The sequence below is a fragment of the Myotis myotis genome, unplaced genomic scaffold, assembly GCF_014108235.1.
Source record: "Myotis myotis isolate mMyoMyo1 unplaced genomic scaffold, mMyoMyo1.p scaffold_m19_p_6, whole genome shotgun sequence".
NCBI lineage: Eukaryota > Metazoa > Chordata > Mammalia > Chiroptera > Vespertilionidae > Myotis > Myotis myotis.
The window spans coordinates 36,226,788-36,249,241 of record NW_023416368.1 but is presented as its reverse complement, the minus strand read 5'-3'; the positions used below and the strand labels follow the sequence as shown (position 1 = coordinate 36,249,241).

The 22,454-nt window shown below is 39.8% G+C and overlaps 1 protein-coding gene across 4 annotated transcripts in view; it reads left to right on the top strand.

The window, feature by feature from the left end:
• CDC42SE2 (CDC42 small effector 2) overlaps positions 1–22,454 on the top strand; it is an 89,501-nt gene that overhangs the window by 25,411 nt on the left and 41,636 nt on the right. For 2 of the 4 annotated variants that reach the window (XM_036312217.1, XM_036312216.1), the window contains exon 2: positions 11,834–11,917. The exons of 1 other annotated variant lie outside the window; for it this stretch is intronic. The gene's annotated coding sequence lies outside the window, so the exon portion shown is untranslated. Of the gene's footprint in view, positions 1–11,833; positions 12,001–22,454 lie in introns of all 4 variants that reach the window. One more of the 4 variants, XM_036312215.1, reaches the window with a different exon arrangement.

Genomic DNA, 22,454 nt, shown 5'->3' with positions numbered 1-22,454 from the left:
GATACATATAATGCTCTCGTTGGCTCCAGTTGCATGTGTTTTGATCTGTCATTGTCGATTGTGAATTTGGTTGACACTTCTATTATAAAGAAAGGGTGACTAGAGATATTAAAATATTTCTGCTAATTAATTTCCTTTCAATGTGCACTAATTTGTGCACCAGGCCACTAGTGTAGTTGATGTGGCCTGAGAAATGATGCTGTTGTTGTCTAAAATGGAGACTGACAGTCCCTAAAAAAATGTTTCTCACCTAGTGATTTCTCATGTGTTTGTAAAAGGATATGCACATGCCTCTGCTTGTTGGAAGGTAAAGTGAATTTTGATATAAATTCAAGAAAAGTATTTAGAATTATTTTATACATTTTGCTGTTTTAAAAATTGCTATTTAAAAAATTTTATTTCGCAGTGAATATTTAGCTTCCCATTTTTATTTACTTTGTGAGTAATGGTCTTGTTTTTGTAAATGGTACATACACACTAAAGTAACTTAGAAACTAGTTAGTTACACAGTAAGTGGAAGAACTAGTATTCAGAGTATTTTGATTTTTTTAGAGTCAGTGAGCTTGGGAAGGGGCAGAAAGAATATGGACTTTGGAATCAGGCACACCTCAGTTGGCCACATATTTGCTGCATGGCAAGCTCTTATTCTTGGTGATTTTTTTTTTCTTTTTCCATTAAGTGAGGGTAGCAGGCTTGTTAGGAATAAGTGAGGTGCATACTAACCACTTGGTTTGTAGAAAGTGTTAATAAATGTCTCATTTTCTTTCTACTCCGTGTTGTCTTAAAGTCTCTCAGGACTCACGTGGACATTTCACTTGAAAGTGATTTGCAGTTGGGAAACTGGAAATGTATGTAACCCAGTTGTACTCATATTTATAGTGTCCTTCACTCTGCTTGTCTGAGGAGAGTGGTTCCTGTGACTGTTTAATAAATTATTTCACTTCAAGGAAAGTTTAAAAGCTGAAGTAGAACTGAGTTAGGATAAGTTAATTATTGCTGACCAGAATGGTAGCAAATAATTTCTGTGTTTCCTAAGAAATTGAGCACTTGTATGAAGTATAACAATTGTATGTATAAAGATGTCTGTTTTAAAGGCTTTGCAAAAGAAAAATATGACTGAAATATGGGGGGGGGGGAGTGTTCAATTTAATAATAATAAGTTTCTCTTATCAGATTTAAGATTTAATAAATGGTGCTAATTCACCTGAGTACCATGGTACTAAATAAATTGCTGGAGGGAGTATAAATCTGTAGAACCCTTTTGAAAAACAGTTTGAAGAGTAGTGAGTAGTGTTTTTGCCTTGAGAAGAATACCTGTACCCTGAGGAAATAATGAATTTCCTTCCCGCTTTTTTTGAGGGAGGAGGTTATTTTCTTTTGTAATGACAGCTTTATTGAGGTAATTCATGTGATATTGTGACTTATAATAAGAAATACTATTTGGTCTTCATCCCTGTTTCTGGCACAGTGGTCCTTAAAACCATTGGAATTTCCTGAGTGATGAGAGAGTATTTTTAAATTTTATGTTTTTGTTAAGTTAATGAGGCAATATTTGGGAAGCACCTGTGGATGGAGGTTGGTTGCCCTGGAACCAACCTGTTTAGATTAAAGAGGATTGCTACTTTGATTCTCACCCCTCTGACCTTTAAAGGGGAGAAGGGCTGGAATTGACTTGCCAGTGATCAGTGCTTTAATCTAGCGGTCGCCAACCTTTCGGACCTCACGGACCACTGGTTGGCAACCGCTGCTTTAATCAACCATGTCTTTGCAATTAAGCCTCTGCAAAAACCCAAAAGGACAGGGTTGGAGAGCTTACGGGGTGGTGAATTCATGGAAATGCTGGGAAAGTATGGAAGCTCCATGTCTCTTTCCCCATTTCTTGTCCTATGCATTTCTTCTATTTAGCTGTCCCTGAGTTATATCATTTTGTAATAAACTGGTAATCTGGTAAGTAAAATGTTTCTTTAGAGTTTTCTTACCTGCTCTAGCAAAGTAATGCAATCTGAGAAGAGGGGCTAATGGGAACTCAAGAAGCACAGGTGACACCCTGCATTTATGATTGACTTCTGAAGGGGAAAGTGAGGTAGACTTGTAGGACTGAGCCCTTAACCTGTGGGATCTTTAAGTGGATAGAATTGAGATGAATTGTAGGACACCCAGCAGGTGTCAGAGAATGGCTTGGTGTGTCCCACACATTGGAATTGGTGTCAAAATTGGAATTCACATAGCATAATTCACCTTTTTAAAGTACAATGGAACCTTGCTTCTTGAACGTCTCCCAGGCCACAAACAAAGGAGAGGATGCTAGTCAGTTTATCTCAGGATATGTGGAAAAGCGGAAAATGCTGCATACTGACTTCCTGAAAGACACCCCTGGAACTAGTGCTGAAAGTGGTTTAAGGCTATTAGGGGGTAGTTCGATAAATTTAAGAAAAGAACTGTTTGTTTATTAAACAGTACATTAGACATGTAGTGCATATAAGAAAGGTTAAAATGGAATCATTTGGGGGTCTGGAATGAATTAAATTTGCATTGTTTCTAATGGGGGGAAATGACTTGGTTTTCAAACAGCTTGCTTCTCGAACAGCCTTCTGGACAAATTAAGTTCGAAAACAGGTTCTACTGTATATAAGTCAGTTGTGCAACAATTGCCATTATCTAATTTTAGAATATTTCATCATCCCCAAAATAAATTTGCAGTCATTCCACATCCTCCACCCCTAGCCTCTTGCAACCACTAGTCTATTTTCTGTCTGAGTTTACCTCTTTTGGACATTTTATATAAATGGGGTCATATAATATGTGGCCTTTTGTGAGTGGCATTTTTCACTTAGCATAATGTTTCTAGGTTCATCTTTGCTGTAGCATGTATTAGCACTTCATTCTCTGTTGTGGCTGAATGTTATTCAGTTGTATGAATATACCACATTTTTGCCCATTCATCAGTTAATTGATATTATCTATCTATCTATCTGTCTATCTATCTATCTATCTATCTGTCTGTCTATCAGCCTAAGCAACCATCACAACCAAACGGATGACCAAACAGGCTGCAGGGGGTGACCAGGCTGGCAAGGGGAGGTTAGTGAGGGACGACCAAATGACTGAGCAGCAAGTTGCAAAGATGGCGGTGCCCACAGCCAATAAGGAGGGAATATGCTAATTGACTGCCACGCCCTCAAAGATGGCGGCACCCACAGCCAATAAGGAGGGGATATGCTAATTGACTGTCACGCCCTCAAAGATGGCGACACCCACAGCCACAAGATGGCCAGCAGGGAAGGTCAGTTAGGGTCAACCAGGCCATCAGGGTAGGGCAGTTGGGGGTGACCAGGCTGGCAGGGGAGCAGTCAGGCGTCGATCAGGCCGGCAGGGGTGTGGTTAGGGGGTGATCAGGCTGGCAGGCAGGAGCAGTTAGGGGCAATCAGGCAGGAAGGCAGGCAAGTAGTTGGGAGCCAGCAGTCCTGGATTGTGAGAGAGATGTCCCAGACTGGAGAGGGTGCAGGCTGGGCTGAGGGACCAAACCCCTATTCCCCCCCCGCCCCCCCAGTGCACAAATTTCGTGCACTGGGCCTCTAGTATACCTATCAGTAGAACTGCTATACTGCCTTTCATAGTGGCTCCTATACCATTTTACATTGCCATCAGCAGTACAGGAAATAAGTGGCCTTATATAACTAGCCTTTTTCACTTAGCATGTTTTTCAGGGTCATGGTACGTATTAGTACTCTTATGCCTTTTTATAACTAAATATTTGTGTGAATACACCATGTTTTGTTCTTGAAAAGTTTTCTACCCAAAAAACATTCAGTGAGGATTGTTTGTATTAAAGAACAATAGAAAATTACTTAATTTTTTAGTGAAGAGTAATGGTTAAATTAGGTGCTTCATTATGTACCACCCATTAGTAATTTGTTATGGAATGTTTCCAGGGAAAAGATTGTTGGAGTGTTAAAGTAGGGTACAAAGTAGTATGTACACAGTCGTTATTCAGTGTATGGAGTAATGGGGGATGGTGAGTATCGAATTTTAAAAACATTTTAAAGTTTTTCCATACTTTTCACAAGCATTTCTTTTATAATCAGAGTTAAAAATAATTTTTTAAATGACCATAGCCATAGTTTTGTATATTACTGACATAAATTTATTAAGCCAAAAAGAGCAAGGTAATTCAGTGTTAGGAATAGTACTAGTTTATGTTGATCTAATAATCTATAATAATAAAGACATAACATGCAAATCGACTGAACAGCCAAACAGCAGAATGGCCATCTGGATGACCGCTATGATATGCACTGGCGTCAGGCCAGCCAAGGCGGGTGCGATGTGATTGGTCGGGGCGGGGGGGGGGGGGGGTGCGCCATTGCCCCACAATCGCCTTGCAGAGGGAGGCCCAGGCTATCCTCTGCAGGGCAATCGATGGGGAGGGCTCCACGATCGATGCCCCAAAGAGGGAGGCCCAGGCTACCCGGCTGGCGGCTTCCTCTGCATGGCAATCTATCTGGGGACCCCATGATCAATCGCCCAGACCACCGGCCAGCGACACTGTGGCGGGTGTGTGGGGCCGGCCAGCGATTGCCCCACAGAGGGAGGCCCAGGCCAACCAAGTGATCACACCCCACACCTATCGCCTGCAGAGGAGGCAACTGGTGGTGGGGGAGAGGGGCAGTGCTGCACAGATGGCAAGCAGTGGCAGCAGTGGGGGCAGGGCCAGATGCCGGCAGCCGGGGAGGGGGGGCGGGGGAGGAAAGCCCCGATAGGCCCTGATTGCTGGTCAGGCCTAGGGACCCTACCCGAGGGGTCCCGGATTGCGAGAGGGCATAGACTGGGCTGAGGGAGCTTCCAGCTTGTGCTTTCCAGATCTCAGGAGGCCTTTTTACTGGCAGAACCTGCTTTACATTTCAAATGTTAACTATAAGGAAAAATCGGGGAAATGTAGTTTCTTAAAAAATTTTTGTTTTGTTTTAGCTTTCCTGCCCCTGAAGTACAGGAAGGCATGTATAGGGAGTGGTGGGAAAGAATGAATGCCAAATGCCTCTTGACTAATCTAACATCTCTAACATTCACCAGAAGCCTTCTGTTTATTAGCTTTATATGCAGTATATTTTGAAGGTGGTAAGATTAAAACCCAAGTTAGATTTGATTTGTTCAGAAATTTTTATTTTCTTTTAATGTGAGCAATTACTTTTCTGTCATTATCACAAAGCAGCATGCCAGTTCTAATATTTTCTACTGTTTTACAATTCTGTTATATTCTGTTACTCTTCTGTTATTTTCATAAAGCAGCATGTCAGTTCTAATAGTTTCAATTGGAACTAAATACAAACTAATGTTTGTAGAAACTTCTTTAACAGAGTGTTTCGCTTTGGGTTGAATAGGTGAAATACTGCCAAAGGATGTACAGTGGAACCTTGTTTCTCAAACCTCTCTCATCTCAAACAATATGCTTCTTAACCCTACATCCCTTTCATGCTGCTGCTACCTGTCACACATCTCTCAAATGACAAAGGAGAGGATGCATGAATATGAGTCAGTTTACCACTGTTAAAATCTCAGGATATTGTGCTGTGAATATTTTTGTGGAGTTGTGTTTTCTTTTTGCTTTTGTTGCTGCTTATAATTATTGTTAAATTTTCACTTCATTATATTTCCTTTCCTTTTTGTTACATTTTCATCTACATTTCATGTCCTAGTGTTTATAGATTAGATAGTATAGTAGATATGTACTATATATAAAAATATTAAAACAGGAAATCATCAATTAACATTTCTAATGGAAAAAAAGATTTGGTTTTCCAACAGCCTTCCAGAGCGAATTTAGTTCGAGAAAAGAGGTTTCACTATAATTGTAAAATCACCTTACTATTTCCCCTAATTGCTGGGTTTTTATAGAATTGAATTAATTAATAATTTAATTAATTAAATTATTCTTATTTAATTCAAATATGCTACCTCAGTTTGTTATTTTGTCAACATAGGAGAAACTGAAGTAATCTTTAAAAAGAATGTATGAGCTAGTAATTATAGCTTTCTCCTTACAATGTAGAATGAAAAGATGTATGCTTTTTTGATATTAAGTTTTCTAAAAATTTTATTTCCTCATAAAATTTTGAGACTACTACAAGTTAGTGTGCTTTTCTATCAGAAAATATTTACACCTCCCATATTTCATGTCAGACTGTTGCGTAGCTTCAGTATGGTAAGCATCTTATCAAAAAGCCTTATGCTGCCCTGGCTGGGTGGCTCAGCTGGCTGGAGTGTCCTCCCCTACACCAAAAGATTGCAGGTTCAATTCCCAGTCAGGTTACAGGTTTGATCCCCATTCAGGTTGTGTATGGGAGTCAGCCAAACGATATTTCTCTTTCTCTCTTCCCCTTCCCCTCCTCTCTCTAAAAATCAATGAAAATATATCCTCAAGTGAGTATTAAAAAAACAAAAAACAGCCTTATGCTAAAAAGCTTTCAAATACTGTAACTTGGATTCTTCACTAGAAAGTTTTTGAGAGTAAGTTGGGGATCTCTAGGTTCAGTTGGCAACTGCTGTTTGCAAGACAGTGTTAGGTTATCCTGGAAATTTAACTCTGCTTTAGAGATTCCTGTTGACTACTTGGAGCAAGGAATTAGGTGTTGATACAAGCATTTTTTTTTGCACTGAAATTGAAAGGTTGGTCTCTATTTTTTTCCTCCAGCTACTCCAAATTGATTCTTTTTAAAGAGTTGATGATACTTTGTTGCTATTCTAATTAGTTCTAGAGCACTGCTATTTTGTGTCAGCAAGTTAATGTAATCTTTAAACATCTTTGTGCATCTAAAATATTTTTGAGGAACTTTGTACTTCCTTAGGTATTTTAGAACTGACACCTAAAATTTTTCATCTTAGTTTTAAAAAGTTGCATAAAATGTAATTTCTGGAGTATTATATGTTGTGTATACATTTTTTAAAATATATATATTTCTTTATTGATTTCAGAGTGGAAGGGAGAAGGAGAGAGAGATAGAAACATCAATGATGAGAGAGAATTATTGATTGGCTGCCTCCTGCACACCCCCTACTGGGGATTGAGCCCGTAACGCAGGCATGTGCCCTTGGCCAGAATCAAACCTGGGACCCTTCAGTCCGTAGGCTGATGCTCTATCCACTGAGCCAAGCCGGCTAGGGCTGTTGTGTATACTTTTAAAGAATATATTGCCAAAACTCTTGACGCTGTGTGTTCTACTTATTCACCTTAATGGAAAATATTGCTATAAAACATTTTAGTCCTCATTGTCACGCTAGCCTAACTGGGTATGTTTTCTTGTCAGAAATGGTCTGACTTTTTTAATTCTAATAAACACGGCAACAACTGTACTGCACAACCCACTGCACAATTTCACTTACAAATTTTAAATCTAAGATAGATTAATTGATTGACTGATTATGCAAGGAGTCTTGCCAGAAATTTATTTAGTATTTCTTGCTTTGCTCCCAGGAGAGTTCCTCATCTCTCCTAGTTATCAATTTGGTGCCCTGGTGTTGTGGTGTGTTTTTTTAATCCTCATTTGAGGATATTTTTTCCATGATTTTTTTTTTAACCAGAAATAATACCACACTGAATCACTTTTGTGTTGAATGAAAATGCACAGCTGGAAGAAGAAATTGCATGTTAATGATATTGTCAGTTCAAGAGGGCCACTACATACAAGGGTTCAGAGACTCAATTAAGTACCCACTATTTGGATTAATATTCCAAAGACCATGAAACATTATCTTTTTCATATAGGCTGGATTAAATTAGCTACTACTGGGTATATCACAGACTATATCAAATCTGAACCAAACTAAAGTGGAACAATCTTGCCTGACCAAAGTGGCTCAGTGATTGAGCATTGACATATGAGCCGGGAGGTCACAGTTCGATTCCTGGTCAGGGCTCCTCTCTGAAATTAATAAAAATATATTTTAAAAATAACAAAATGCAACAGTCTTATTTGATACAATATAGAACATTAATACAAGACAAAGAGGACAGATTACTGGTCAGTTTGGGAACTGTGATTTATTTTGCCTCAAAGGGAAGATATGTTGTATCTCTTAGTCATCACATGTTTTCTTTTGTAGGATTAAATAAAAACATTCCATTCAATAAGTACTGAGCATTAGCTATGTGTCAGGCACTTAGGTACTAGGGGTTCAGCAAGCTAAAGAGATAAAAATCTGTGTTTTGTTTTGACTTGGATTATTGGGAACCAATAAAAAGGAAGGAGTCAAGGCTGTTCTGATATATTCGTTTAGTAGAAACTAACCTAAATTGTTTGATTTGAGGAGTGATCTTTCCTAATCAGCTGTCACTGTGTTTGACAATCATGTTATTAGGGACTCTCTACTTTGAGTTAAGGCATTGTCTTTCTAGGGGTTACCTGTTAAAATATAGATATCCCTAAAAAGAACTAAATTTTTAATCTATTGTTGGTGGTGGTGCTGGTATTTTTAGGTCACTAGGTTTTATTCTGGAATATAGATTAGAGCAGTGATGGTGAACCTTTTGAGCTCGGCGTGTCAGCATTTTGAAAAACCCTAACTTAACTCTGGTGCCGTGTCACATATAGAAATTTTTTGATATTTGCAACCATAGTAAAACTAAGACTTATATTTTTGATATTTATTTTATATATTTAAATGCCATTTAACAAAGAAAAATCAACCAAACAAATGAGTTCACGTGTCACCTCTGACACGCGTGTCATAGGTTCACCATCACTGGATTAGTGGCACAGATAGGAATTTGAGAAAGAATATATTTGGGAAACCTGACATTGCTGAGGAGTATGGGACCACAGAGGAACTTGAAATTGAAGCATCCAGGTCACTAAGCACTTAGATAAGGAGATAAGGAGAGGTGTGTGCGTGCGTGTGTGTGTGTGTGTGTGTGTGTGTAAAATGGGGATGGTGAGTTGGGAGAGCAAAGAGGTAAGTCACTAAAATGGGAATAAGAGACCATTTAAGAGGATGAAGAGCTAACTAAAGGGAAAATCTTAAAAGTATTTCAGTTATAAATTAGGGTGACCATATAATTTATCATCTAAACTGGGACATATTGACATAGAAAGGGAGATGGCTGTGATTAGTAATTACATTGTGAAAACCTGCATAAACTGGGACTATCACAGGCAAATAAGGACCAATGGTCACTCTAGTTATAATGTACTTGTTTCACTAGTAGTGTAATAATATAGTATTAGTTTTTAGTTACCATGTGCCAAGCATTGTACTAAGTAAACACTTCATACATCTTATTACATTCTCACAATAATCCTGTGAGATAAGTAGCATTGTCTTCATTTATCTTTGTTGAAAGAATCCAAATCTCAGGAAGGTAAAATGTCTTGCCTGCAATTCTCCATGGCACTCAGAATCAGAAAGAATGAAATAGCCTAAAATTGACTATAAACAAAATCCAACTATTAAACACTACATTGTACTGCGGTTGCTGTGGGTGTGCGTATGTATTTAAAAATGTTCTCTGAATATTAAGAAAATTATTATAATGTTGCATCATATCTTAAACCCAATTCCCCTTTAGACAGCCATACTACTTTTATTTGTTTTGTTAATCCTCACCTGAGGATATTTTTCCCCCATTAATTTTTAGAGAGAGTGGACGGTGGGTAGGGAGAGAGAGAAACATTGATATGAGAAGGGCACATAGATTGATTGACCCTCCTGCATATGCCGCACTGGGGCAGGGACCAAAACTGCAACACATTTATGTGCCCTTGACAAGTAATGGAACCTAAGACTCCTTGGTGAGCGGGCTGATGCTCCAACCACTGAACCACACCATCCAGGGTGCCATAGCCATACTTCTACAGGCTTGTTTTGTGCCAGACCATGTTGTAGGCCTTTTACATGTATTAACCTATTTTAAACCTTACAATAGCCTTATGAATTATTTCCATTTTACAGTTTAGGAAAGTGAGGCATTGTGAGTAATGACTACAGTCAACACATTTAGTAAGTGGCAGAACCAGAATTTAAACTTTGACAGCTTGGCTCCTGAGCCTCTTTTCCTAATTGCTATCATGTACTGCCTCTAGCCAATTTTCTTTGTGTGGACATGTTTTCATTGCTCTTATTAGTGAGTTTGTTTGGGTTTCTATTACCAGTCCAAAGTTTTTGTGCCTGACTTTTGAAACATCTGAATTTGGAGTGAGGTTTATTGATCAAGAAGGCAACAGCCTTGCCAGGAGTGATGTGAAGCATCCCCACCATTTTGTCTTCATTTTTCTTTTAATGAAATACTAATATTCCTCATAATATGGAACCTTGAAATTTCAAGCTACCGTTATTTAAATAGTTGGGATTATCAATTCAGCTTGGACATACTAGATTTTAGGCCTGTTTCTTGATTGTGTTAAGTGGTTATATGTTTATTTGGAGGCTTGTAAATGAAGAAATATATTTTCGAGAGATTAAAAACTGGCCTGAGGTCACACAGCTAATTGTATGTAGAAATAGAGCTCAAACCTAGGGTCCTCTGACACCAAAGCCAATGTGGTTATCCTTGTTCTAGGTCAGTGTTTCTCAACCTTCCTAATGCCGTGACCCTTTAATACAGTTCCTCATGTTGTGGTGACCCCCAATTTCATTGTTACAAATTGAACATAATTAAAGCATAGTGATTAATCACAAAAACAATATGTAATTATATATGTGTTTTCTGATGGTCTTAGACGACCCCTGTGAAAGGGTGGTTCGACCCCCAAAGGGGTCGCGACCCACAGGTTGAGAACCGCTGTTCAAGGTTGTATCCTCAAGGCAAAATACATGCTTTGCTTTGATAGTAATAAATATCGCCTGTGAGTTATTATAAATAAGTATCAGTGTTTGCAAGTTCAACAGGGCCACATAGATAACTGAGCTGGGTATGTGAGAGAGATGACACCTGTGGAGCTCTGCAAAACCATGTCCTATCTGAAGGATTAGCTGTTAATCATCAACATATTGTTACCATGTGCAAATGTGGGCCTCATATTGTCCGAACTGCTGTTTTTTTTGTTTTTAAGAGACTTCAGAAATCATGATTTTTATGTTGTCTTTTGATACACAAATGTAGGCAGCTTTTTTCACACTGTACACAGGGCCAGCCTTGTGGGTCCACTAAACAAATGTGTGTTGGGTTCTGTCCAGTGGGGAACCTTTGGTAAGAGCAGCACCTGGCCCTGGTTGATGTGGCTCAGCTGGTCGAGCATTGTCCAGTGCACCAAAAAGTTGCTGGTACAATTTCAGGTCAAAACACATGTCCAGTTGGGGTGAGTGTGGGAGGCAACCAATCACTGTTTTTCTTTCACATCAATGTTTCTCTCTCTTCCTCTCTAAAATCAATAAAAATATATTTTAAAAAAAGCACCTGGTATACTCTGGATATTATGATCAGTTTATATGATGGGAAAGGGTGGTAACTGTAATAAGCACATTACAACCTTTGAAATAAAGGTTGCTTAGTTTGAACATGTTGCTTAGTGAATCTGGTGTTTAACTTCAATTTTCATATGAATCAGTTATTCATAGGTAGGGGAGGGGAGAATTGCTCTCTGCAACATTTTTAAAAAACATATATATTTTTATTGATTTCAGAGAGGAAGGGAGAGGAGGAGAGAGATAGAAACATCAGTGATGAGAAGAGACCCACCAATTGGCTGCCTTCTGCACCCGGCATGAGCCCTGACCAGCATGAGCCCTGACTGGGTATCTAACCAGGACCTCCTGGTTCATAGGTCCACACTCAACTACTGAGCCACGCTGGCTGGGCATCCCTGCAACATTTTGCCTCCTAATTGTTCGCTTTCATTTGCAGATAAGGTCCTGTTGTGAGTGTGTGCATATTTGAGTGAAACCTCAACCCAAGTGAGAAGAAACCTTCAAGGAGCAACTACTGACAGTGAGTCTGCAGTCATCTCTATACATAATATGGAATGTTTTCGACCCAGAGAGAGCTAAGTGGATGACTGTTGACAAGGAGTGGTGAGTCTGAATATCCCTGCTGATAACTTAAATCCTCTCCTTAAAAAGAGAATTCCTCATCCTACATTCTTACCATTTACTGACTGTTAAATAGTAAGTTAACTTTTGTATGAGAATGACAACAGTCCAGTTTAAGAGAATTCTTTGCTTCTAACAGCGTGTTTATGATCACAGTTTCACTTTCTTATTCAATTAGGTTCATCTCTTCCTTTGCCTCCGTGTTTTTCTTTTTTATTTCTTCCACCAGTCCAAATGATGCCATCTTCCAAAGGCCTGTCCTCCTTGAAATAATATGTTGGGTGTTGGTCCCATTTAAGGCTTCTCTGTTTAGTGAAATGGGTTAAATAGGCCAAGCCCTGCCATATATATATATATATATATATATATTTTTTAATCCTCGAGGATATTTTTTTCCATTGATCTTTAGAGAGAGTGGGAGGGAGGGAGGCAGGAGAGAGAGACAGAGAGAGAGAGAGAAAGAAACATCGACATGAGAGAGACACATGGATTGGTTGCCTCCTGCACCAGCCCTGACTGGGGCTGGGGATGGAACCTGCAACCAAGCCACGTGCCCTTGACCAGGAATCGAACCCATGCCTCCTCGGTCCACGGACCAATGCTCTAACCCAGCAGTTCTCAACTTGTGAGTCGCGACCCCTTTGGTGGTCGAACAACTCTTTCACAGGGGTCGCCTAAGACCATCCTGCGTATCAGATATTTACATTATGATTCATAACAGTAGCAACATTACAGTTATGAAGTAGCAACGAAAATTTTATGGTTGGGTCACAACATGAGGAACTGTATTTAAAGGGCCAGAAGGTTGAGAACCACTGCTCTAACCAATGTACCAAACCATCCAGGGCACCCCTGCTGTCTTTTTTTTTTTTTAAATATATTTTTTATTGATTAAGATATTACATATGTGTCCTTGTCCCCACATTACCCTCTACCCCCCCCCCCCCCGCCCCCCCGCTCATGCCCTCATCCCCCCGTTGTCCGTGTCCATTGGTTAGGCCTATATGCTTGCATATAAGTCCTTTGGTTGATCTTTCCCCCTTACCCCTACCCTCCCCTACCTTCCCTCCAAGGCCTGACAGTCCAATCAATGCCTCTCCGCCTCTGGATCAGTCCTTGTTCATCAGTTTATGTTGTTCATTATATTCCACAAATGAGTGAGATCCTGTGGTATTTATCCGCTCTCCAGTTCCATCCATGCTGTGGCAAATGGTAAGGGTTCCTTTTTCTTCTTCCTCTTCTTAAAGAATACCTTTCAGCATTTCATATAATGCTGGTTTGGTGGTGATGAACTCCTTTAGCTTTTTCTTATCTGTGAAGCTCTTTATCTGACCTTCTATTCTGAATGATAGCTTTGCTGGATAAAGTAATCTTGGTTGTAGGTTCTTGGCATTCATCACTTTGAATATTTCTTGCCAGTCTCTTCTGGCCTGCATGGTTTCTGTTGAGAAATCAGCTGACAGTCGTATGGGTACTCCCTTGTAGGTAACTGACTGTCTTTCTCTTGCTGCTTTTAAGATTCTCTCTTTATCTTTTGCTCTTGGCATTTTAATTATGATGTGTCTTGGTGTGGTCCTCTTTGGATTCCTTTTGTTTGGGGTTCTCTGCGCTTCCTGGACTTGTAAGTCCATTTCTTTCACCAGGTAGGGGAAGTTTTCTGTTATTATTTCTTCAAAAAGGTTTTCAATATCTTGCCCTCTCTTTCCTTCTGGTACCCCTATAATTCTGATGTCGGTACACTTGAAGTTGTCCCAGAGGTTCCTTACACTATCTTCATATTTTTGGAATCTCTTTTCTTTTTTCTTTTTCGGTTGGGTATTTTTTGTTTCTTTGTATTTCAAATCTTTGACTTGATTCTTGGGATCCTCTTGTCTGCTGTTGGATCTCTGTAAATTATTCTTTATTTCAGTCAGTGTATGCTTAATTTCTAGTTGGTCCTTTTTCATGTCCTCTATGGTCTCACTATACTTATTGAGGGACTCATTAAATTTATCGGCGGTTTCCATAAAATTCTTGAAAAACCTTATAAATGTGGCCTTGAACTCTATATCCAGTCGTTTGCTTTCCTCCATTTCTGCCATTTGTGACCTGTTTCTTTGTCTCCGCATTTTGGCTGCTTCCCTGTGTTGATATGAGTGGCCCTGCGCTCCAGGTGTCCTGTAGGGCCCAGTGGCTCAGCCTCCCCAGTTACCTGAGGTGGACACTCTTGGTGCACTCTGGGTGCCTTGGTTGTTGTAGGATCACTGGGAGGAATTGACCTCCAGTCCAATTGGCTGTGAGAATCAGCTGTGTCTGAAGTGGGAGAACTTCTGTGCTGAAGACACCCTTCTGGGGCAAGACTTGCTTCAGTGGGGCTTTGGTGCTCACTGAGTCTGCTCCCTGAGTGTGTCTCTTATGGATCTGAGGAGTTGCAATCTGGATTGTCCCCCTCTGACCACTGGGTACAGTGGCTCCTGGATCTAAGGAGGTGCTAATTCAGCCTCTGCCTGAGGCCACACAGCAGGAGCCACGAAGAGGCTCAGCTGTGAAGCAATGCAAGCCGCTGCGGGGCCTTGGGCCTTCTCTTGGAAGTTCCGGGTCTGCCTGGCTCGGCTGCAGTTAGGTACATTCACATGCAAAAGCCTCTGCAGCAGCCTGGGTGGGGCGGGGTCTCAGGGAGTCAAAGGGCGGAGAAAGCAACTATGGCTGATTCTCCTAAGGAGTCGCGCGTCTCAGTGACCCGATAATTGCTGCAGGCACCTCTGAGGGAAAGCCGCACTCAAGCTCGCCCGCTGCCCGACAGTCCAGCCTCTCCCCGCATGAGTCCTAGGTCCCCAGAGACTTCCCGGAACCGGAGTTCAGAGCATTCGGGAGCTTGTGATTCAAAAAAAACAGCCGCGTCCTTAGGTGCCACCCCCTTTCCGCGCACCCACGAGCCGCCGTACCTCTGCACTTCACCTCCGCACCTCCTCTGGCTCTCAGTGTGCTTTTCTTTCCTTCTAGTTGTAGAATTTACACTCAGCCAGGCTTCCTGTTGTTCTGGATGATGTCTGCTCTGTCCTTTGCGGTATTTTTCAATTGTTGTGGGAGGCGGCAATTTCCCGGTGTTTATCTATGCCGCCATCTTAGTTTCTCCGATCATTTCTCCACCCCTGCTGTCTTTTTACTGCATGGTTTGCAGATGACTTATAGCACTACATTTTCCCTTTACCTTGCTTGATCAATCTGAGGATTGAAACAAGAGTGTTTCCCATAAATATTCCTTTGCATCCTCTTTTAAAAAATTGGTGTCAATCAATCTACCAACAGTTCTATCTTAGAAACTTCTGCTTTATTTATTGGAGCTACTTTTAATTCCTCATTTCTCAACTCTGAATTTCCTCAATTCTTAACTCGTGTGGCATTACACTGGATATAGTAGCTGCATCATTGAAGGCACACAAAAGACCATGCAGCAGGTCACCAACTTGGTAAATAGCAGATGACTAAAAAAACCCCGAATCATCTTTAAAGATGCAGAATGGCTGAGCCCACAAAAAAACAAAAAACAGTCCCATGTAATGGTCCCCAGGTCCCCAACAACTATCCCTGTCATCTGCTAACCCACCAACAGGTCTATCGTACCATGCACATCTTGTATTGATCATGGAGGAAGAATCCTAGACTGATGACCAGACTCCGTCCTTAGACTTTTGAGAACCAATAGTTAAAGAAGTTACCACAGAAGAAATGACTCTACGTGTTGCATGAACAATGAGGAAAAGAAATAATGAACCACCTGACAGCCCATCAAGTGATGGGGAACGTGCCATCCACAACAAATCTATCTCGATAGTAGAGCGATTAGGGAGGAAGATGAATGATCTACATGCAATTATGGGCAATCAGTTGAAGCTTCTTGATGCCAAGATGACACTACTAGGGACCAAGGTTGACAAAATCCAGAGAGATGTTTCTTGTATGTACTTACGATCAATGCATATATACAAGGAACCCCACCGAAGTGTGCCTTCTACCCAAGTGTGGTAACAGATAAAACTAGGCCTTCTCCTTCTGTAGCTGCCTCTGCTGTATTAACTCAGAATACCGAGGAAGATTTCTACAAAATCTAGAAAGAATGGTTCACATAACAGATGCACTAGGCCAGCAACTGTGTTCTGCAGCAAAATACTGTATGAACAAACTCTTTATGCTTGGAGAACTTACCCTTATTTATTACTGCCATTGCGCACTATAGACAACATCAACAACAGAAAATGAAGTGATGGTCATGATAGTTACGAGCATCCATTCTGATCTTGGTTATGGTAGGTCTCATTGCCTTTGGAAGTGATTGTTTTAGGAACGGGCATGAGACCAAATTTTGGCCAATCTAAAATAAAAGGGAAGTCTGCAAGAGACTTCTGGGAAGGATTTTTTTTTTTTTACTTTTGAGAAGGAAGTGAGAGAAAGAGATGGTCCCTCTTCTCCCTATAGCTTGTTTTATCTGGTTGTAACATCTGTAACTGCTGTATTCATCTTGGCTACTAGCCTGAAGGTGATACCCTTCTGTAAAGGAGGACAGAGTCAAGACAATTGCATAGACTAGAACTGAAACCTATTTAATAGAACCTCCCTAACTGTGGGTTCCTTGTTATGTTAGACAACAAATTTCCTTATTGTTTAAGTAATTTTGCCCTTCGATGCTCTGTTACTTGCTGTGGAAATCCTGATTTATTTGATTTCTCCCTGTTTTGATTACCTACTGTCTTTTTGTGCCTCATACATTTCTACTTGATTATGTCCTGTACTTTCTGGTAGTTTATGCTTGTGTATATTGCCTTTGTAGCACATTATACACTTTGTGAAGTCAAGGGCTATGTTTGTATCCTTACTGTGTCTGACTCTAGTGTGTTCTTCTTAATAAAGCCACCAATGCATATTTACTGAATTGAATTATTTGAATAGTATTTGAAAAACCAATCCACAGAATTGAAGTATTATAGAGATTTCCTCCTAAATCACAGTCTTATCTTTAACCACACTGCTTCCTTATAGGATTATGAGTAAAGTTTGGCTTTTGATTTAAGATGATTGGTGTGTAACACATTTTCAAGTGATTACTGTAAAAATGTTGCTTGAATTTAGCCTTTTGTATTTGTTCAATTTTACCATGAAAATCAGCTTCTGTCCTCTATATTTGAGTATTGGCTTTCAGTCTAATAAATTTTTGCATTCTTTTCTGTTGTAAAAACAATAATTTGCCTTCTATTTTCTGTGCTAATTATAGGAATGAAGGACATGGCTTATAAGAAGTATGATCAGGATTAGTTTGTTTGTTTGGCTTTGGAATGTGCATTTGCAAAAAAACTCCCTAAAGTGTGCATCTCTGCTTTGTTCTTAGGACCTAATTGGGAGTGTGTGTGTGTGTGTGTGTGTAGACAGGATGAGAGGAAGTGGGAGACTTGGGGACGGGGGAGATTTGGTGATGATCTAGTTACAGGGGTGGGCAAACTTTTTGACTCGAGGGCCACAATGGGTTCTTAAACTGGACCGGAGGGCCAGAACAAAAGCATGAATGGAGTGTTTGTGTGAACTAATATAAATTCAAAGTAAACATCATTACATAAAAGGGTACGGTCTTTTTTTTTTTTAGTTTTATTCATTTCAAACGGGCCGGATCTGGCCCGCGGCGGGCCGTAGTTTGCCCACGGCTGAATGGTGAGAGGAGTCTTGAGGTACAGGATGGATTATTTAGTTGCTTGTATTTCAAAGCTCTTTGAAACAAAACATACATTTATTTATTTATTTATTTTGCCTAACTCAAGACATCTATATTCTCTTCTGTTTTCTTTAAATTCTGTTATTATAATCTTGGAAAAGTGGTATAAGAGCCTTTTTCTTCCTGAAAAATCTATGGTGGTGTTGCTTTCAGTTCTGCTAAGAATTATAAAACTGCACTGTAAGCTGGTAGCACTTTCTGAATCCTTCAAAAAGTGATTCACATTCAGGGAAGGATTTACTTTTTTTTTTTTGTCTTGATGGGTTATGCTTAAAATCTGGGGGAATAACTTTAAGAAGATGGAGAAAGTTGTATGATGTGCTTGACCCATCAATTTTAATTTGGTAATGCCGTTATTTAGTAATATCAAAGGTTTAAATCACTAAGATCAGCTTTAATGTGTTTTCTTTAATGAATGTTATGAAGAGATTATACGAATGGAACATGTGTCTTAAACTAAGGCCATCATGGCAAGCATGTGATCTAAGATAGATCAATCAGAATGAGATCTTGGGGCTTTTGCTAGAAATGCTGGGATAAAGGCACGTATTTTCTTACTGTGAATTTCAGCCTGAAAATGTACAGTTACTAAATTCCTGGAAGCTATCTTTTGACTATAAAAGAAAAGTCGATTGCCGAGACCGGTTTGGCTCAGTGGATAGAGCATCGGCCTGCGGACTGAAGGGTCCCAGGTTCGATTCCGGTCAAGGGCGTGTACCTGGGTTGCAGGCACATCCCCAGTGGGAGATGTGCAGGAGGCAGCTGATCGATGTTTCTCTCTCATCGATGTTTCTAACTCTCTATCTCTCTCTCTTCCTCTCTGTAAAAAATCAATAAAAATATATATATTAAAAGAAAAGTCGATTGAATAAGAAGCCAACACAGGAGGAGTAGTGCAGAGGAAAGTGGGCTGCTAGATCAAATCTTCCCCCAATTCCTTATTTAATCCAGCTGGCTTTGGATTTTATCTCACGTGTATATGAAAACATCCTAACAGATACGTCCCTATTACCAACCATTCAACGCTCTACCCACTGAGCACACCAGCCAGGGCAATGAGATTGTTTTTTAGTTTCTCTTTCTGAGTGTTCATTATTGGTGTATAAAGGCCATCAATTTTTGGATGCTATATCCTGCTACATTTGTTAAATCTAGCAGTTTTTTAGTGGAGTCTTGAGGGTTTTCTATGTATAGTATATCATCTGCGAATAATGACAGTTTTACTTTCTCTTTTGCAATTCGTATGCCTTTTATTTTTTCTTGTCCGATTGCTATGCTAGGACTTCTAGTACTATTTATCTATATAAAAGGCTAACATGCTAAGTATCCTTCCCACCTTCCAACCGGTCGCTATGACATGCACTGACCACCAGGGGGCAGACACTCAATGCAGGAGCTGCCGTGATACACACAAAGAAATGGCACTGCAGACCTGGTGCTGACAAAGCAACACTCGGCTTCCCCCAAGTAGGACACAGGCTCTGCCACCACCCTGGAGCAACAGCCCACCAAATCGCAGCCAACACTCCCGAGACCCCGTGGCGCAAACTGTATCCACAGCCCAGCCCAGAAACGGTGGCTGTGGGTGCCCGGTAATGATGTCATGTAGCATCACCCAGCTTCCTTTCCCTAGTGACAGGCCATCTATATATATAGAAGGCTAATATGCTAAGTGTCCCTCCAGGTAATGACGTCATATTGCAATGCCTGGCTTCCTCTCCTTAGCAACTAGCCTCCTTGCAATTTCTGCAGCCCAGGAACACGGCTTGCTTTATAGCCAGGTGCAAACACTTTACACTGTAACCAAATGCCTGTGAAGCGTTTTCCCATGCTTCATCTCATTTGATTCTCACAGAAGTCCTGGAGTAGGTAGATAGGAGACTTGGTGGAATCCTATTTTATTTTCATCAGCTGGAAAACGGAGATTTAGAAAGCTTAGAAACTTGACCCAACTGAAAAGAAGTAAGAAGTGGTGGACCTTGAAAATGACTTGAGGTTTTCTCACTGTGCAGAATATAGTCAAACACTGCTATAGTTAAATATTTTACCCTTTGTTCTCCCTGCATGATTTACAATAATAATGTGCTTTGTGTTGATATTTACTGCTGTGTTGCTGACAGTTACCTGAAAGAGAAGTTGGGGTGTTTCACTGGGCTGGAAAAAGTTTAGCTAAATCAGAAAGCAGGTCTAATTAAGCAAGTTTATTCTATATCTACAAAAGGCTAAGTTGACTCATGCATGTGAGATATATATAAAGCTCTCGCTGGTGCCAATTGCATGTTTGGGTTTTGATCTGTTATTATCGATCGTGAATTTGGTTGATACTTCTATTTAAAGAAAGGGTGAATAACGATATTAAAATATTTCTTCTAATTAATTTCTTTTCAGTGTGCACAAATTCATGCACTGGGCCACTAGTTTTAAATAAGAGTGGTGAAAGCAGACATTACTGTCTTGTTCTTGATCTTAAGATTAACACTTTCAGTTTTTCGCCATTGAGTATAATGTTGGCTAAGGGATTGTCATATATAGCCTTTATTATGTTTAGGTATTATGTTAAGTGAAATAAGCCAGTTAAAGATAAATATCACGTGATGTAACTTACATGTGGAGTCTAATGAAAAAAATAAACTGATGAACAAAATAGGTCCAGAGGCATAGATGCATGGTGGGAAAAGAGTAATCAAATAACATATATGCATATATCCATAAACAATGGATACAGTGTGGGGAAGGGCTGGGGTGCGGTGAGGGCTGGGTAAAGGGGGGCAAAGGAGGGGAGAAGTGGGGGACATCTGTAATACTGTCAACAATAAGAAAAAATTAACATATACCTTCTTTGGAAAATATTAAAAATAATTATATAAATGCCTTTACAGTGTTGATAAACTTTTTTAGAAGATGAAAGTAACAGTAAGTTTTGCCCTTTGATGGCTTGAATTTTTGTTTCACCTTAGTATACAGAGACATTGAGCTTTAAGAGAGCCTATGAGTTTAATTTACCTGTAGTATGTTTTACTAAAGAGTTTAGTGATTCTTCTAAACTCATTCTGCAAACTCATTCTGACTAAAGGCAGCATATTGCTTCTATGTGTTCCTAAGAACACAGGTCAATATAAGATATCATGTACCAATTTGCAATTAATGACATTGATTTAATTTTGTCCCTCCTTATTTCCTCTGTAAAATTTCCACAGGGTTTCAATATGATATTTTCCAGACTTTTTAAAAAGCCAGAAACAGTTCTGTACATTTGTAGAGAACACACAAGCTTTTTGGGTAAGAAAAATTAGCTCTTTTTTCTCCAAAGCTTACAATGTAAATTTTATCTTTTATCAGAAGTCCAATTACACATTATTTATTTTATGAGAGTTCTAGTGGTTTTTATTTGTAAACATTTTTATTGTTTTTATTTGTAATAAAGCTCATAGTACTGTATTTGTTGAAATCTTTCAGAAAGATTTTCCCCACATCCCACTCTATCCCCATCTATGTATATAAAAACCTAAGCGACCAGCTGACTGTTCAACCAGTAGCTATGATGCATACTGACCACCAGGGGGCAGATGCTCAGCGCACAGGCATGGAGACATGGAACAGACTGCTGAATCTCAGAGGGAAGGTGGGAGGGGAGAGGGCGAGAAGAGATTAATCAAAGATCTTATATGCATACTAGAGGCCCTCGGCCTGGCCTGCGGGGATTGGGCCGAAACCAGCAGTCTGACATCCCCTGAGGGGTCCCAGATTGTGAGAGGGCAGGGCACAGGCCAGGCCAAGGGACCCCACTGGTGCATGAATCCATGCACTGGGCCTCTAGTATAGCTATATTAGGCTTACTTTTTTCTACATTTGTTTTTTTCTCTTTTCACTGTACACCCTAAGAATAGGAACACCTATGTAGCTTTAGAGTTAGCCATATGAAGACCTAAGCAACAGTTGACAAAACAATTTATATGTTTAACTGAGAGCTCCAAAGCTTACATAAATTATACAGTCTGGTTAATCTTTAGCAGTAGGCATGCATTTGGTACAGGTTTTGTCATTGTTTATCTTTAACTTACTAATGAAATATATAAGTAAAATGTAAGCTTTTTTGTTTGTGCTCATCATTTGTGCCTGGAACTTAAAAGACACTCTTTATATATGTAATTCTTAGAGCTAAAGATTTTTTTCTCTAGATACTAGTTTCTTTCGCAAGAAGATCTTTGAACCATTTTAAAATTAGAGAGAGAAAACTTGATAACCTAATAATGTAAGTTATCTCTAAACTTCTGCCAGGTATGATATTAGGCACTTTGGTGATAGAATTTTTGTGGCCATGTTGGGGTGAAGAGCTTTTTAAATAATATTGACATAGTTCTGTTGTCAGCAAATTAATTTTGTAAAAGTTTCTCCCAGTCAAAAAAATCAGTGGTAGCTGAAAATACCTAATTTATTTGGAGCAAATATCAAGTTAACAAAAAGTTCTAAAGCAGTTGTCACAAAGCAGCTAGGAATCAAGTGTAAATCACAGTGATACTTTTCCTCTCTGGGGATGCATCTGAAACACAGTATCAAAGACTGCTATCCACTTTACCTGGCTCCACATCCAGATAAGTGACTGTAGTTTGTATTCAGTTGACTTTCACATCCCCTAGAGATTGATAGGGGATTCCAGTCCTGACCAAGAAGCACAAATTACACATACTTCTCATTC